This window comes from Amphiura filiformis, chromosome 9, assembly GCF_039555335.1.
Source record: "Amphiura filiformis chromosome 9, Afil_fr2py, whole genome shotgun sequence".
Taxonomy (NCBI): domain Eukaryota; kingdom Metazoa; phylum Echinodermata; class Ophiuroidea; order Amphilepidida; family Amphiuridae; genus Amphiura; species Amphiura filiformis.
In genome coordinates this window covers 58669330-58677324 of record NC_092636.1, presented here as the reverse complement: position 1 = coordinate 58677324, position 7995 = coordinate 58669330, and the positions used below count along the sequence as shown (strand labels likewise).

Sequence of the window (7995 nt, the reverse complement as noted above, 5' to 3'; positions counted from 1 at the left end):
AATACAAAATGGGCATCTGAGGCAACTAAGGGCTGTACAATAATTATGAGCAGGGGGAGTAAAATTTCGAAAGGCCCGCCAAAAATCCCCCACCTCTTGGCCTGCCAAAATCGATTGCCCCCCCACCTCAGTCCCCGCCAAAAATCTTTGCCCCTTTGAACATGCTAATTTTGGGATCCCAATTTCCAAACCTTAAATGGTCTAGATATATGTTAAGAGCACAGCAAGCTGGAAATTTTGCATATCAAAGCGTTTCCATACTGTTTTCGCAAGCCTTAGCGTTTAATTAAAAAGGCGCCTCATATGGCGTCAAAATTGCTTCCCCCAGCTTGCCAAAAATGGCTTGCCCCCCCTTTTGGCTTGCCAAAATTTCTTGCTCCCCCGAAATTTTACCCTCCCCTCTCCCTGGGCTCATTATTACTCAGTTCCCTGGGCTCAGTCCCTAACATGCCTAACCATCCCTTTAAAGGGAATTTTTGTTCATGTTTATAAACATGAACAAAATCTGCATGGTGCTCCTAGAAAAAAGGGATCTGCAACCGGAAATACCATGGCAGCTTACACATTCAAACAGGGATATAAAGGGATAGGCATCGTAGCTATTACGTAACACACCGAATGATGTAGTTTAACTCTAGACAATAGGCGCCATATTGCAGGAGGGTTAGAGTTCATATAGGAAACGTTAAAGGTTAGTAGATTAGGTCACCCAGGCACATCACTAATGTGTTTCACGAGTTGTAATACCGACAGGTAAAAACATTGATTTTGTAAAATTCTCCCGATTTTTTAAAATTACTAAATAAGGTTAGTACTTCAAACCATTCTTTGATGAATCTATGCAATATGACGGTAATTTTGAAACATCTAAGAATCAATCTTAAAACATCTTCATGATATTCATTTTTTTGCGCATGGTCAAAGCATGCTCTTGCGCTATCCACAGACTATCCGGTGGAAACTTCAAAGCATCGATCATGCGTTAATATTTACAAAATGGCGAATGATGTAGTTTAAGTCGAACAATAGCGTGACCGGCGTGACGTAGTTTTTGGCATTGTTCCTATATGCACTTTCACCCTCCTGATTCAAACAGTCATGGCAGTTGGAGCTGCAGTTTTTGTCCAAATTTTGGGCCAAATTTTGCGTTACAGAAAAGGAATTTTATTGGGTTCACTAACAATTGAGGCCGAGTATCGCCATCAAGACAAATATGATAGTGACACAACGTAGTAAAGCTTAAACAACAGATTCTGAGATTGTGATGATGCTCGGACGCGGACAACCGTTATTTGCGTTAACCATCCCAAAATGATCCATGCAAATCATGAAATGCATGATAGACAACTTGGACATGCATGACGATATCGGCTGATGAGTGGCAGCTCGAGGTGTGTGTGTACCTGGGGTGTGTAAACTGTAAGTATATATACAGTCGACATTTTGATTTAATTTTTAAAATCAAATTGATAAGCTTACCTATTCATGTGACATTGTTTTGGCATGATATGTACAGTATAGTACGGTACATGATGACGCGTGACGATGATGTACTATACTCACAAGATGCACACTGCACAGTTCATGAGAGTATGCACAGTGTTACTTGAGCATGTTGAGAACTAGTTTGACTATACAATTTAAGAGACTAGCAGTAGCATATGAAACTGTCGCATGCACGATCGGGTTTTTTTTCAGTAGGTATCGGTATGGACTCGATGAGAACTCTAGCTTCGAATTTGTACACAATACTCATTCGATGCTGAGTTTATAATATATATGTTGCTTTCGTTTTTTGGTCGAACAGCGTTGACATTTTTAGCAACGGATGATATTTATTCTGTTAATTTTTAAACTTGGATCAAAAGTACTGTCGACCGTCATAATTAAAATTGGGCTATTTTGAAAAGTCTAAATTTTTGATGCGATCGCCCGTTGTGATCAGCTGTGTTTACTTCTGTACTTCCATTGCTTTTAAATACACAGCACAGACAGTGTCATGCTTTAGCAAATCCGACTAGATTTTGAATGCAATGGTCTCTCTAGTCTCTAGCAACGAATGCAGGGTTGTAGCCGCGCCGGTTGGGGCCGACCTGCACTAAAAAAAAAATTTAAAAAAAAAAAAAATTATTTTTAATTTTTTCCCCACAAATGATTTATTCATCAAAAAAAGAGTAAAAACCCAAAAATTGTTTTTTGGGGTATACCCCCTTTCCTATTCCCCGATGCGGATGCCTCATGTACGCTAAAAAGATTGTGCCCCGAGCGAGCACTCTAATTTGATAGTAAAATTAGCCGGCACTCAACTTGGTCTAGCTACAACCCTGAACGAATGTGAAGCTATCGGTGAGCAAGGTACGGTAGATCACCGATTTTGGGTCACCGGTCTAATTTTTCTGTCATGCACCGATTTGGGTACCAATGGTCATATTTGGAAATTATCTATACACCCTATGATAGTAAAAGTATACATTTTTGGAAAGCTATTGGTCCAAGGAATCTAAAAATGGTATCAGAACTAATGTAGGGTGTATATGGAAAGAATAATGTAAAAATGCAAGCATTTTTTTTTTCATTTTAGATGAAGCTTACTTTGGTTACTGGTACTGATTTTCATTCATGTGTACCCCTTAATTCTTAAAATGCAGTTTTGAAAAGTTGAGACCATTAGCTTTCCAATGATTGATATAGAGCTGAACGATAGAAAAACAATGTGTATAAGAAAATGTCTGGTGAATTTTTATACCATTTCAACCCGTTGGTGTAAATGTGTTGAAAAATATTTTTTAGGGTATCACACCTACATTAATAAACTAATTTTAAGGGTTTTTTGGAATCCCTGGGCCAAGAGCTTTCCAAAAATGTATACTTTTGCTATCCTAGGGTGTTACTTTTCAAAATACAGCGATGGTAATCTCAATATTGCGCTTGAAAATTTTCATGTGACTTACATGTAGTCATGTACTATGTACCTGTCACTACCATTCGCAAGATCCTGTGAACTACCAAATCGCAACAGTTTTAAAAAGTTTCACAACCAAAAAACCAAATGCTCTGTGCATGGTCTGCAATTAATATCGGTTTTTTTTAATGACTGCATCTCCGCCACCCAAAACTTACGCTCAGACGTACAGCTTAATTGTCAAATGCCATTTTTAATTTCATGCATTTTTTTCACAGGCAACCGTGATGCTTGAAAAGTACAAGACCCAATGGATATATCATACACACTGTCTACAGTCTGGAGGAATTCACTCAAATACCAAAGGTACGGTTTCGATATAAATTTAACAAAAATGGTTACAACAGTTCCCCATAGGATAGTAGTTTAGTACATGATGCACTTCCGTTCCGGTGTGGTAATCCCAATTCCCTACAATTCGTACCATCAAACAAAACTTTAATATCTCGAGCAATAAATTGTAGTACGGTACAGTGGAAACTCATTAACACAAAGTTGTGCAGAATTCAAATTTTACTTCTTGTTATCAGGTGTTCATGTTATCCAGTTCTAATAACATGTGAAATGTATGCTTGGGAATGTAAAACATAACTTCTTGTTATCAGGAACTTCGTGTTAAGAGGGTTTGTGTTAACGAGTTGCCACTGTATTATTTTACTTGATAAAAATGCAGACGTATGAGCTTTCTTCTGATACTGGCACCAACATGTCACTTTTGATGAAGAAAAATGGGGCTATGCTTAAGACCTTACTCATCCATTAAAATGTAAATTTGTATCCTTCACTGCCCATGGTGGAAAAAGCCCTGGTGGGGGAAAAAGTGATGTGGAAATATCTGACCCGCCATACATTTTTTGTAGACCCTGACTAAAATTTTAGAAGTGTAAGATTTTCCTTATTAAAGTTTCCTGACCTTTGTCATTTGTCAAAATTCCATTTTGAATGTTCACCAAAACAATTTGTGTTGGTTTAATTGATGAGGCTATATTAAACTAAATAAAGTGAAAAACTTTAATGATCCTATTCCTAATTTCTCACCGATACAAAATATTTTTTCTGAACGGTGTTGTTTCAGATGTGTAAGCGGGAATATTCATTTTGCTAATTGAAGTGTAACTAACAGTAACTTATCTACAATTTGCTTTCAGTTGCTGCTGAAATGTGACCCTACTGCAGCAGGAATAGACTTCCAACAATGGCAACGCACCAAGAAGAAAAAGCTCTACATAAATCAGCCATGCAAAATGACGAGTTAAGATGTTACACAAAAAAGTCATGTGAAAAAAGAACTTTGCACTAATTTTGCTTGTCAAAGATGGATTTATCGGATGAAACTTAACCATTTTTTGATTCATTTTGAGGCAGTGTAAAATGGATCGATCAAAACTTTTGATTGTGGTATAAAATTGGTCAAATATCTGACCTGTTTGTAATTCATAACAAGCAACTCTTTAATATTGTGGTAAAAATATATAAAGAATAGTTATGTCCGACGGACCTTGATTTGGAGCTCTAAGGGCAATGCATTTTTAGGCCTCATGAATATGCACAGCTAATAATATAAAATATACAGTGGAACCTCATTAACACAAAATTGTCAGGGCCTCAGATTGAAAGGGTTGTGTGTAATCAGGTCTTTTGTTAATTGTTTAAATTATGCTTGGGACTTTTTGTGTTTCAGAATCTTGTGTAAACAGTTTTTGTGGTAACCAGTTTCCACTGTATCTACAGTGTATTATGTAACATCATTTAAGCCACATTAACCAGCCTTTTATTGTTTGATTTTAAATTGACAATTTAAAAAAAAAGGAACATTTGAGTGTATTTGCTGGATGACTATACCATTTTTCGTCTTAATGTGACAGTGACGTTAACGCGTTGAGAAAGCTGTTTCGCTTGTGTATCTATGTAGCGTCTTTAAGCGTGTACACCAGCGCTTTGAGCGAATGATAGCGATTTGAAGCTGATGCGCTCAATAAAATACGCACTGATTTCGCTGCCACATGGGGGTGAAAATGGTAAACCTATTGCCAATGATGCTTATTTATTATGTAAATTACATCTGGATAGACTTAAAATACCTATACTGCGAAATGAAATCAGCAATCGGCATGATCATGTTTTGAATCTGTCAAACCACCGATCGAAACCAAGCAGTTTTTAGCAAGAAGACAGTTTTTTAGCATGGTTTTTGACGGTTTAAATGTATTTTAGTTCTTTATTTACCAACCAAACCTGCTGAACCTGTTGCAATATACGAGGGGGTATCCAAAAGTTTTTGACATCACCCAGAAGTGAAAGAGCTATACTGATGAAATGTTGTCATTGTAATCACTGGTCCTTATGTACATTATGGTCCAAAATGGTCTCATACGTATGTTTACTTTCTTCACAGGTGGCGCTAGATGGGAAGTAGGCGCATAACCTTTTCATGATAAGGTCCTCCACTCTCTTGAGTTTTTTCACTGTGGCCGCATCATCCGTAAGTGATGGACGTCCACTTCTTGGCTCATCTGTGAGGGACATATGGCCAGTTTGGAAATTCCTTTTTCAAAAAGCAATAGTGCCATATGATGGGCAATCATCACCGTAGATTGCTTTCATTTCATCATAGATTTTCTGAGCATTGTAGGCCTAACCCTTCAAATGCAGGAACTTAATCACGCTGCGTGCCTCAATTTTCATCATCTTGCAGGTTATGCGCCTACTGCCCATCTAGCGCCACCTGTAAAGAAAGTAAACATACTTATGAGACCATTTTTGGACCATTATGTACATAAGGACCAGTGATTACACTGACACAATTTCATCGGTATAATAGCTCTTTCACTTCTGGGTGATGTCAAAAACTTTTGGATCCTCTCGTATATGATCAGTATTTTTTTTGGAAAATGTGTTGCTCCTACGTATCGTAGCTATGAATTATGTAAAATGATATGAAATGTTTCCAACAATTATTGATATTATTAATCCAGTATGTCTTTCATTCTTGATGATTTGTTAACAGCTTAGCTTCAAGGTGTAAATGGGGAACCAAAAACATGTAGCAGTGAACTAAAACAACTACATGTAGAATGCAAAATCAATGTTTAAGGTACAGCCGGGTGAAATAACTACACATGTAGAAAGTCATATTATTTTGCAAGATTGTACTGTAGTTACTTGAAAGAAGAATTTAATTGCCAAGCACGACAACCAGATGTGAAGTGTATCATTTTTGTCTGAAAATATATCCAACTATAACATGTTACTGAACATTGTAAACAAGTCTAGAAAAATTATTTTGTATTATCTGTATTATTTCCTTGGAAGAGCCAAGTATTAGAACTGTGTCATGAAATTTGTTCATAGGCTCTCAGCTTGCTTCCATCTCAATAGACAAAAATATGAAATGTAATCAGAATTACATCACAATGCATCCACTTGTTCATGGATGTAAACATCAGTTAAACCGCTCTAAAGTATGTGTACTTTAGTAAAATATGAAGCGAAAAGATGGCAAAAACTGATGTATCTATGAATAAACTGCTGCAGATTGAAGAAACATGAATGTTGTGTAAAAATACAAATTAGTAGGTTTACAGTTACAGGCGAAATACGTATATTTGTAATTAAATTGGACCTGATGTCTATATCGCACCGTGCGCACACTTAGCATGCGCACTGCAAGCTTGCACATGCGTATTGCAAGCTTGCGCATGCTTGTGAAAGATGGGCTTGTTTGCGCAAGCATTGGCCAAGACACTGCGGGTGCTTGCAGTAAAAGCTTGCGCATGCCCATATTGTTCCAAATAAAAGCTTGCGCAAGCTCTTGTATGCCTGCGCAAGCAACTGCAAGCATGCAGAGGCAAGCACGCAGTGATCGAGGTCATGCAGGGCGCAAGCACGCTCAATGCAAGCATGCAACAAGCAAACTGCTTGCAGTGCATGCATGCGAATTGCAAGCATGCTTGCGAATTGCAAGCATGCAACGGACGTATTTCCCAGCTTGCGCATGCCCGTATTGTTCCAAAAATAAGCTTGCGCAAGCTTGCAGAATTGTTTGCACAACCTTGTATAATGCAAGCATGCGCAACCACTTTGCAAGCTTGCAAAAATGCTTGCCATTTTCATAAGGGACAGCAGTTGGTTTCTATCCTCGACTAAAATAATTTGAGATGCATGAAAAAAAAACCTTCCAAATTTACGGGCAATTTTTTATGATCGTAACTCGTAAGCCACCACACAATGTGTCGTAGATGTCGTCCACCATTGTATTGTACCCCTTGATCAATATTCGGTTTATTTATTTAACCCCGTAGAAAATCGCATATCAATAGAATAGTTAGCCAAATCATTTTCCGCATTGTTGTACATAGCCATAATTATTTTTATCACTTGACTGATGATATCCATTGTGCAGCTATACATTGGTAGCAAATTTAACAGTGTATTACGCTTATAATATAACACGAGGGGCAACACCCCCTTCGTAGTCCGGGTTACAAAATATGGCTCTCAGTAGGACGAGTATTAAAGACATCTGCAAACGTAATTATCCAAATTGTTTATGTATTTATTACGAATTGGAATAAAGGTAGTGAATATTGTACTAGCAATCAGGAATAATTCAATTATGGAAACGTTATTGGGATGTGTATTATTTAGATTCAAATGACGACAATAGCAACCTAAAGATTTTTTTTGATCGAACCTAAACAACGAAGGAGATTTCAAGTCATAATTCTCTTGCTATGGTAGCTCTATTTAATAATGACGTATATTCACGTTGTAGGTCATGCAGACGTAGTGACAAGAATACAGTCAGTCTTAAGGTCTGGTATTGAATATTGCTTGTGGGAAAGAAATGGTCAAACGTTATTGGAAAGAAAGGAATATCAAGATGTTGTCATGTGTCCCATCATTTGTGCTGGGTAACTGTAGTGGAAGAAACATAAAAACAAATCAATTAATTAACAATCTTGGACGTTTTCTAACAACATCTAGAAATTGTAAAGTTCAATGAACTAATATTTCATAATAACCTAATGAAT

General features: G+C 37.3%; 1 long non-coding RNA gene across 1 annotated transcript; it reads left to right on the top strand.

Annotated features, from left to right (window-relative positions):
• The first annotated feature begins 1092 nt into the window (after nucleotides 1-1092).
• Nucleotides 1093-6212, top strand: LOC140161221 (uncharacterized). Its single transcript, XR_011860078.1, has 3 exons — nucleotides 1093-1419; nucleotides 3181-3268; nucleotides 4111-6212. It is a non-coding gene; the product is annotated as an uncharacterized lncRNA (long non-coding RNA).
• Nucleotides 6213-7995: the final 1783 nt, after the last annotated feature.